The sequence below is a fragment of the Marmota marmota genome, unplaced genomic scaffold (genome assembly GCF_001458135.2).
Source record: "Marmota marmota marmota unplaced genomic scaffold, marMar, whole genome shotgun sequence".
Lineage (NCBI taxonomy): Eukaryota > Metazoa > Chordata > Mammalia > Rodentia > Sciuridae > Marmota > Marmota marmota.
Genome location: NW_026000294.1, coordinates 7,794,777 through 7,805,409, shown reverse-complemented (window position 1 = coordinate 7,805,409; position 10,633 = coordinate 7,794,777). Strand labels below are relative to the sequence as shown.

Here is a 10,633-nt window from a genome sequence, read left to right as displayed (position 1 = left end):
CATCTCTTATGTCTGGATCCTTGCAAGAGTCTCCCAGTGGGATTTGGGTCTCTTCTTTATCCATCCCCAACCCAGACCATCCTCCCTGCTGACTGACAGAATGGGCTTTCCAAGTCACAAATCTAACTGTGCCACTTATTTTATTATATTTCTTGGGTTGCTTTTACCTTGAAAATGAAAACCAAATAAATTTAGACTTTCTATATAAGGTCCTAAATAACCGGGGCACTACCCTCATTTCTAACACTTAATGCCTTTTGCTCCAGCCAAGTTACTAACTCTTTTTCCTAGACTGTACATTGTTCTCTTAACTCATACTTTTGTTTTCATTATTTCCTCTCCTAGAAATGCTTAGCTGCTTGCCTCACTACCATCTGTTTTCTCTGAGTTCTAATTCTGCTTCCAATGAGACACTTTCTACCATCTAATGCGTCTTCCTTCTCCTCTCCTTCCCATCTCTGTTTTGTCCACGTGTCTGAGGACACGGAGCACAGGATGCTTTGCTAGGCTCCTTTGTGTAATGCTAATTGAGTTCAAATAATAATTTCCTTTTTTTAGGAGACAGACAAGTGGATGCACAATCATTTGGCTTCCTGTTACTAAAGTCAATCCTGCTTTTAAAAGATTGCTTTTTTTTGAATTTCTCCCCTTCATATCTGAAACACTATGATCCATTCCCCAACCACTGGTTACCTCTTTGATAGTCATATTCTTTTACCATATGGTTTCTAATGAGAAGCCTTCTTTGGAACTAGGCTCTTCCTGCTACGTCTTTACACATGAGAGTTTCCTGATGTCCAAGAAACCATATTTTTCTTATTCTGAATTCTATTCCAACATTTACTAACTCTTGGTGCCTAAATTACTATCTAATAGAAACTACTTTCCATGTGTAGCTCCTTCCTGATTCATTCTCCAAAGATATATATATATATATATTAGATGCACAAACGAAAAGGACTAGAAGAAGATACAGAAAACTGTGATCTGTGGTAGTCTCTAGGAAGGGAAATTTAAAATGGAGATAAGATAAAACTAAATTTTCTTTACTTTTATTTTGTGTACTTGTGTTTATTTGGGATTATTTACTACATATTTTCACATTACTTAATGTCCCAATATTTTATTAAACACGTGTCACTGATTTGTCTATTATTTATTGATCATTTATCTTTTCCAGTCATCTATCCATCTTATTTTCTGAGGTATATCAAAATTAACTCATAGTATTTCTCTTATTTTTAAAAATACAATAAAACATTATCATCATTGACTATAAAGACTTAGCAGCTAAATAAATTGGGGATGGAGTTATGTGCTATCAGTACCAGAAAGGGAAGATGAAAATGATTTAGGTGTTCTCTTGGTAGACACAAAAGAAAGAGCTCAGGAACTGCTCTCTGCACGTAGAAAGAGAAGAAAAGCCACAATTTGTCAGGTGTTCTAGGCAGAGTAATAGCCACTAAAAATCTGAAAAGTATTGGTGGAGGATGGGAAGAAAGGAGAAAGAAAAAATGGGGTTAAAAAAGGGAAATATCCAAAGGATTCATCTCTTTGATATGACCTACAAAGCAGTGGCCTTGGATGAAGGAATATAATTTTCCAAAGACAACTATATCTAGCAACACAAGGCCACTGCCCCAGAAACTACAAAATGGGAATAACTTTATATATATCCTCTGATCCCTTCTCTTCTCCACCTAATTCCACCTAAAATATTAAGATGTTTTTTAAGCCCTCAGTTTAAAATAGTTCCTAGCCTTATTACTTCAATTCTCAACAAAGTCTCTGAGTCTAAAATAGACTTATCCATGTAGGGTCCAAATTGCATTATAGTTTCATACATCTTTAGAGCTGGAAAAGATCTGTTGAATCTTCCAGATCAACTTTTTAAAATTTTTTTTAGTTGTAGATGGACACAATACCTTTATTTATTTTTATATGGTGCTGAGGATCTAACCCAGAGCCTCACACATGCAAGGCAAGCACTCTACCACTGAGTCACAACGGCAGCCCCCAGATCAACTTTTAATCAAACCACTCTCCTGACTCCAAGACCATGTTTCTTTCCATCTCTTAAGTATGATTGGCTGGACTTTTTCCAATATCATCAGCTCCAACTTAAAAAATCTGGATCCACACTGAACAGATCCTTCTCAAAAGAAATATGAATGATCAACAAATATGTAAAAAAAATGTTCAACTTCTCCAGAAATTATAGAAATACAAATTAAAACTACACTGAGATTCCACCTCACTCCAGGCAGAATGGCAATTATCAAGAATACAAATAAAAATAAATGTTGGTGAGAATATGGGAAAAACGGAATGCTCATACATTGCTGGTGGGACTGCAAATTGTTGCAAGCACTCTGGAAAGCAGTATGGAGATTCCTCAAAAAACTAGGAGTGGAACCACCACTTGACCTAGTTTTCTCACTCCTTGACATATACCCCAATGATTTAAAATCAGCATACTACAGTGACACAGCCACATCAGTGTTTATTGCAGTAAAATTCAGAATAGCTAAGCTATGAAACCAACCTAGATGCCTGTCAACTGATTAAAGGTTAAAGAAATTGTGGTATTTATACCCAATGGAATTTACTCACCCATAAAGAATAGTGACTTTATGACATTTTCCAGTAAATGGATGGATCTGGAGACTATCATGATATATGAACTAAGCCAATCCCAAAAAACCAAAGGTTGAATGTTTTCAAAGATTTGTGGAAGCTAAATCACAATAAAAGGCTAGGAGTGGTAGAAGAGAAGTTCAGTAAATTAGACAAAAGGAAACAAAAGTAAGGGAAGGGGAATAGGAATAGGAAAGACAGTAGAACGAATCTAACATAATTTTCCTATGTACACATAACAAAATGCCTAAATGAATATCACTATCATGCCCACCCATAAGAATGGGATCCTAATTAGAATAAAATATATCCTATGCTTGTATAATTTTATCAGAATGGATTCTACCCTCTTGTATAACTAAGAGGAACTAATAAAATAAAATTAAAATAAAGAATCTGGATCCATTCTTGAACCCATTGGGAGTCTCAAACTCTTTTTCTTAATGAGTTACAAGATCTAAGAGATTCCCTTTCTCTTCCCTTCCCCCAATCTCTGTCCATCAGCCTCAGAGAGGCAATGAGGATAACACTCAATCCACTGACCAGTCACCCTTTTTCCTAGCAAAAGACCAGATCCATGCCCAGTTCCCCAGCAGCTATCTCAAAGATGGACTACTACACTCTATCATGTTTCTTCTCCATTGACATTGGTAGGGACTGTCTACCATCAGCAAGTCATTTGCTTAAGTTGTCCTTGAATGCCTGAAAATTGGCAGATTAAAAATGGAAACTGGGTAAAACATAATTCATTATATGAAGCTCTTAAGTCTCATGACTATTTGTCCTACAACAACTCCCAGACAATTCAGGCATGGTTGCTATTGTCTTTTAAGAAAAAAAGTCCAGAATACCTGGGCATAGTATTCAAAGGCCTCCTTTGCAACCTTGATCTCTATATTATCTGGTTGGTTCAGTAGTTACATGAGTCATTAGGTGCCCCTGGTGTGTCCAGTCATTAGGTGCCTCCTTGCCTCCATGAATGCACACATTATTCATTTGCCCAGGAAAGCTCTGCCTCAGTCTCTGCATTCAGCATTGTTAGTGTAAATATTACCAAGAATCCTTCATGGCCAACCATTAATATATCTTGAGGACCCACCCAAACCGGAAATACTTATTAAATATTAGGAGGCCTTAAAGTTGCAGGCCTCACCAGGTGGGCTGAGCCACCTAGGTGGCAATGAGAGATTAGAACACATGGCTACCAAACTACTAGTCTAGCATATTTTTTACTGTTCTGCAAGGCTCCTGCCTTTTCTGTACCCCTAATGCACTCTGTCTTTCTGCCTGACAATATGATCAGTATATTTACTTTTCCCAAAACAGACTTGAAGCCCTCAAAGAGCAGAAGCTTATTTTACTACTCCTCTCTGCACTCTTGTCCAATTGCTCGGCATAATACTTCCCACCAGCAGATACTCCATATTTTTGTGCCACAAGCCAAGTTACCTTGGCAGTGAACAGAAAGCCATGCAGCTACCATAGGAAAATGCAGGCAACTTCAAAGTGGTCCCTTAATTTTTACCATTCAGAACCTTGGCTGTTCAGAAAAACTGTAGTCATTGAAAGCCTATCTCAAGTGGATAGATATTAGAGTGACAGTTTAGCCCATGAAAGAAGGTGGCAAGATTGCACTGCTCCTGAAGGTGGCCCATCTTCAATACATTATGGAGTTTTGATCCTATAACTCCCCCAAATGTTTGTGTGCAAGACATCCAACCCCATTTGTTTTTATTTTTGCTGATCATTTGACATTGGTAGACACTGTCAAGAGGAATCTTTGAGATAGCCAAGAAAATTCTAATTTTCTGACTTTACAGATAGGGTAGTTGGGGCATAGAAAGGTGCTGAGACTTCCCTAATGTCACATTACCTGTAAGTGACAACCTCTCAATTCCTTTGGGCAAGCCTCTTTCAGCTCCAACAAATCGTCTTAACATGAGATATGGAATAACTGCAGCCTCCCTGAATAGTTTCTCCTTTCACAAAGCAGGGGTCTTATTTTTCTGTTTTAAACATCCTGTTTTTTGACCACCAGGCATCCCCCCACTCACACACACACACACACACACACACACAAATTACACATGTCCTCTTCATGTCAAAGGAAGGTGGCTCCAGCTGCCCACACTGAAACAATCTGGACTTTCAAAAGCTCAGATATCCCTCTAGGTGTTCAGTTGAACAATTATTCTAGAGTTAAATGTGCATTTCAGCCAACCTAGTAGTTATCCTGAGAAGCAGCTTTTGTAAGCTGCCTAAGTGTAATCATTTCTTGCCAAGCCTGAGCCTTAAACACATGGAATAATGAATACAGAATGCATACAGTGAGCAGTCTGGACCAGAGATCCCAGAGTCTCAGGCTTTCTCCATGGGGCGGGGGGGACACATGACTGATCCCTTAATTTATGATTTTTGTTTGTTTGTTTGTTTATGGCCATACTAGGAATGTTACTTAGGGACTTAAGTATGCTGGGCAAGCATCCTACCGTTGAATTAATCCCCCAGCCCCTTAATCCACCTCTTACTCACATAACACAAATTCCCACATGAGGTCTGAATATCATCTATAACATGGAAGCCAGGTGGTTATTTAACATCTTTCTTGCTTAAGAGCCTTTAATGACCTGGGCGCCACTACCTCCCTGCCATTTTATCATTGAACAGATGGTAATTGGTAAGTGAGATAATTTATGCTGAGTACTCAGTAAAGTGTCCAACACATAGTAAAAGCACTCCCCCTCCTTCTCTATTAGAAAGTGCTTTCTTACAGTAATCCTTCCCCTGGTACCCATCCTGTTGAATTCTGAACCATCCCAATTCTCCTTCCTGATACCACACAGAACAAACAATACTTTCTCATAGCTTTGCAGATATCTGAAGAGAGCTCCTCTGTCCCCCTCCCTTCTCTCACCTTGATACACTGCAAAATTGCCCTCCAGCACACCTAATTCATCTTTCTAAATAGAGGCAGCTTAGATATGGTCTTTCTTGCCACAAAATCATAACATTTATTACTGGAAGATGATACTTGTGCCCTTCCCTAGAGAGTTGGCCTAACAGAGGTGAACTCACCCTGTGGCACCCAGCCTCCTCCTTGCAATCCGAGAAGTAGCTCAATACCTTGGCACAACATTGAAGTTTCCTGCAGCCTGAGGTCCTGGATCTCAGAGAAACCAATGGCTTTTTGCTGCCAGGGGCAGCTTACCCATCCCTGCCCTGAATTCCTCAACCATCTCCTCCTTTCTTCCTCAATTCCCTACTCCATCCCCTAAAATCCTAAATCCCAAATCCATAAACTGGGTTGGTGACCCATGCAAAATGGCTGTTGGGCCGAGTTGTGGCAGGCTGGCGTCCACGCTCACTGCTCTACCCTGGCGTGTCCCAGCCATCCCTGTCAGGGTTCCCTAGTAGCTGTGGTCTCTACCAATTTCCAGGAGCTGATGGCAAAATCGTGCCCTTCCTCTGCCGGTGTACGCATGAAGTCAGCAGAGAACCGGCAGCTTGTTCGCAGTTACCTTGCTAGAAGCGAAGAAGGAGCAGTAGCGCTCCGTCGGACCACTGGACCAGCTAGTGGGTGAGTCCGCACCACAGTTGTGTTCGCTCCACCACGCTATGCCACGGGGTGGTCAAAGTGGCGGGGCTGCAAGCAGGCGACAGTCCTGTTTGCCCAGAACCGGACAGAGCCACTGACGACGGGGCGCCTGGCTAGCGGGCTAGCTGGAGGCTTCTGGCGCGGTGGCGGCTTCAGAGGGAGTCCCACTGTGACGAAGCACGGCTGTTCTCTGCCTCAGCAGCCCTCCTAGCAAGAGAGCCTCTGCGCGGTTTAGATGGTCCCTAGCCCCCTGCCGAGCCCCTCGGGAGGCGAGGGCTCGTCGCCTCCCGGGGCAGGTTTATGAGCGCGCCTGGGAGCGCTCGCGGAGGTGCACGCGGCGCCANGCCAGGGGGAGGGGAGGGGCCACAACTCTGAAGTTGGGGTCGGAACACTGCCGCCAGCCAGTAGGAGGCTGGCTGGAGGCCAATACACGGTCCTTTCCGCGCTCCCCAGAGGCGGTCTCAGGCGACCTTGCCACTCCCGAGAAGGTAGGAGCTGTGGCGCCCAAATCAGGGTGCACACATTGCGAAGGAGAGCCAATCCAGCCACTAACTAAGCACCCTCCGCACCCCGCTGCCTACTGGGGTCGTGCAGTCCGCCTCGGTCCACCAACCTCGGAATTGTAACCCAAACATTTCCTCAGCATAATTATTGAGCGGGTAGGAGTAAATGGCAGCGAGCAGTGATGAGGTGGTAAAAGCAAATGGGTCCGCCTCTTTGCAAGCTGCGAAGAGAGGCCACCTGCACCCGCTACCCAAGCTCCCGGCAGAGCGCGACACCCTCCTGGAAAGCCTCCTCACACTCCTAGGAAGCGGGGCAGGCTTGCCGGGGACTGGAAGGTGAGGGCGCAATCAACTGTCCTCAATCATTTTCCCGGATCTGTTCAATGGACTTATCGGTTTCTCTGCAGCGATTGCAATACCTCCAGGAGGGCAGAGTCCCTACATATTAATCATAGTGTGCAGTTTTAAAGACCTTTTTTTTTAAAAAAATTAGCGCTATAATCTTAGGATTCAAATCAACAAGCCTGGGGCAGTTGAGAAAAGAGCCAGCTGGCGTTCTGTGGGCCCTGCAACTTGAATGGGTGCTTTCCCTACCTCCTTCAAGGTATGTACTAGAACTAGGAAGGTCTGCCTCCTCCGGGTCATGCCTCTTGACTGGAAAACCCCGCATTTGAGCCCTGCTCCTGCTCTGTAAGGGAAAGCCACTGACTTTAGAATTTTCCAGGAAGTCTTAATGGACACACCCCTGTTTTAAAATAGATTAGGATAATCAACCTGGCAATTATGCTAATAAAACTGTATAATATGCGGTGGTGGGGGACAGCCACACAAATCACTTCCACACTTTTTAAAATACCAGTGCAATGGAGGCAGCTGTGTGAGGCAGCACTCCCCTAGTTAAGACTTCCTCAAAATTCTTCCTAAAGACAAAAATGTAAGACTTCACTACCAGTGAATGGACCTGAACAAGTTTATCCTGTAATGTTGCCAAGGAGATGCCACTTAGGTCCTGGCTTGCAGAACAGACTGTCAGTCTCATGGGAAGTCAGGACTGGGGCTTCCCTTACATCTCATTCTATTTTCTCTTTTCCCACCCCTCACTGCCTCCTCCTGCTCCTAGTCTTCCTGGCAGAGTATGTAATATCTAATGGAAGGACTGAGAGGACCTAGAGGACTCAAAACTGGTAGAGAAACCTTGAGCATGTAGCTTCACCACCATGGAGTTTCAGTATTCCTCATATATAAAATGTACATAAAAGAAGAACACCTGTACAATATTTCAGAAAGGTTTCAATGTGTTCATCTATGCCTGACCCATAATAGGGGCTCTGTATTCTTTGTTCCCTTCCCCAAATTAAAGAAAGATAGTGAATCCCAGATGCCCTATTGTCATGCATGGTCCATTACCCTTGTGGGAGGCAGAACCAGATTACTGGTGGTTAACCAGATTTAGGGAAAGGGTCTGGCCTATTTACTCTTTCCACAGGACTTATCATGGTGAGCCTAGACTGGAGGATTACAAAACTAGGGACAGTTTTTCCCACATGCTATATATAGTGGCAGGCACCATATTGACCATATTCAACAAGAAAACATATTTGATTGCTATAATTATTTCTTTTCATCATAATCACCATGATAACAACAACAATAATAACATCAGCGCTGAATAACAGCCTTTGCAAGAGGGAGGAGACAGCAACAAATTGAACCTTTCTAGGCTCTGCCCATATGGAAATCTAAACCTTGAAATCTTAATCACAAGAGGTTATCTCATCCAGTTGTTTGCTTCCCAACAGGTCCTCAACATAAAGATTAATCTTGTCTTTCAAACTTCCCCAGGAGAGATAACCATTTGAGAAGTAAACAAATATTCATTAGACCGTAGCCTCAGCCCTACTTTTATACTTTGATGATGGATGAAGAAAACCTGCATCAGTGATGGTGAGGGTAGAAGTAGGTACAGAAAATGAAACTCAAGAAATAATAGCACTTGGAGCAGATCATCAGTACATTTTAATTTTATTGAAAGTAGATGACACATCCCCATGTACATGCAGATATATGTATCTCTATACCTCTGTTCTGGTATTGGTTACTTCAGTCACCTTATACAGAGTACCTCACAGGATGTGTTCTCACATTACCAACTTTCTATGGTTCCATTTTCTATCCAGTAGAACAGAAATCCTAAGGAAAGAAAAATAGTGCACCAATGTTTGGTTTCCTAAAACACCTACCTCATAGGGATATGTTTCAGCAAAAGTCTACAATGGTTTTCCATTGCTTCATAAATAAAGTCTCAAATGCTGAGCATTGCATTTCAGACTCCTATGATCTTCATATACAGAGAATAGGTTCTTTGTAGATACTCACTAAATCAATACACAAAATGAATCCAAACCTTTCCATATTAAATATGTTTTCATGTACAGTATGACAGTTCCTCACAATGTTAAACATGGAGTTACAACCTGAAATTTCACTCCTAGTTTTATAAAAGCAGTTTTTACTCTAAGGGAAAAACAGAAACAAATAAAATGCCCCTTTACTGATGAATTAGTACAAATATATGGTGTCTCTCTTCAGTAGAATAATATTCAGTCATAAAAAGGAATTAAATAGGGGGCTGGGGTTGTGGCTCAGCGATGGAGCGCTCGTCTCGCATGCGCAGGGCCCGGGTTCGATCCTCAGCACCACGTTAAAAAATAAATGAGTGAAATAAAGGTATTGTGTCCAACTATAAAAAAAAATATTAAAAAAAGGAATTAAATACTGATACATGTTATAGCATGAATGAATCCTAAAAACATTGTGGTATATGAATGATGTCAGACACAAAATGCCACATATTTCTTACTTACATTGATATGAATTACCTAGAAAAGGCAAATCTATTCAGACAAAATGCCTGGGGCTAGAAGGAAAAGGGAATGGAGAGTGACTGCTAATGGTTATGGAGTTTCTTTTTAGGGTGATGGAAATGTTTTGGAAGTTGATAATGGTAATAGTTGTACAATTTCAAATATACTAAAACACACTAAATTTATACTTTTAAAAGTGCAAATTTTATGATATGTGCATTCTATTTCAGTAGAGATTTTTTAAAAAGAGTAGGTATGAATATAACTGGCCATCTGAGGAAACCAGAATTATAAGAAGGGTCTCCATTTTACTAATAAATCTTACAGACTGATTTATTTTTGGCTTGGCCCATTTTTTTGGCCTGATCCTAACCTGATTATGACCATCTATATAGTGGAATTCCTATAACTCAGCCAAATGTTTCTCCATACGCTCTCAGCTCCTCATTTTCTTGGAAGTAGACTAGGGAGTATTAATTGCAGAAAAGAAATGCAAGGCCTCTTCTGGACTTTCCTCCCTGAAAGGAATTACAGGCCTGTGACTCAGGCTTATACTAGCCAGTATCATGTGTCTGATAGCCAGACTCTTATCTAGAAACCTCTGACATTCCCGAACAGCAGCCTGTTCTGCTAGCCAAAGCCCAAGCTGTTTCTCCTAATTCATTCATCAGTAACTTTATGCAGGGCCATGCTTGAAAGTCATGCTGCATTCTGCCAAGATGATGCAGAGAAGGGCCATGCTGCAGTCTGTCTGTGGTGGGGGATGGGAATGGGGAAGGGGTGGAGGGCTAACAGGAGGGAGGCTCCACAGAAGGGCTTGGAAGAAATCATTGTCAGTTTGAAGCCACTGGCATGAAGAGGGAGGATGGGAAAGAAGGATGCAACTATAACATATCTTCTTTTGCTTATGGTGACTAGAGAATCTTGGACTAGGCCCAATATCTCATGTAAGTTCATGCGCAAAAACATAAGCACCCAACAAATGCCTTTGATAATATTGACCAATCTCTCCTCTCTTTCCCCTCTCTTCCCTC

The 10,633-nt window shown here is 41.8% G+C and overlaps 1 protein-coding gene across 1 annotated transcript in view; it reads right to left on the bottom strand.

Moving 5' to 3' along the window:
* The window catches only part of Arhgef9 (Cdc42 guanine nucleotide exchange factor 9), a 374,830-nt gene extending 368,276 nt beyond the window's left edge, over nt 1–6,554 (bottom strand). The window contains exon 1 of the mRNA XM_048797209.1: nt 6,156–6,554. The gene's annotated coding sequence lies outside the window, so the exon portion shown is untranslated. The remainder of the gene's footprint in view (nt 1–6,155) is intronic.
* Between the last annotated feature and the right edge of the window lie 4,079 nt (nt 6,555–10,633).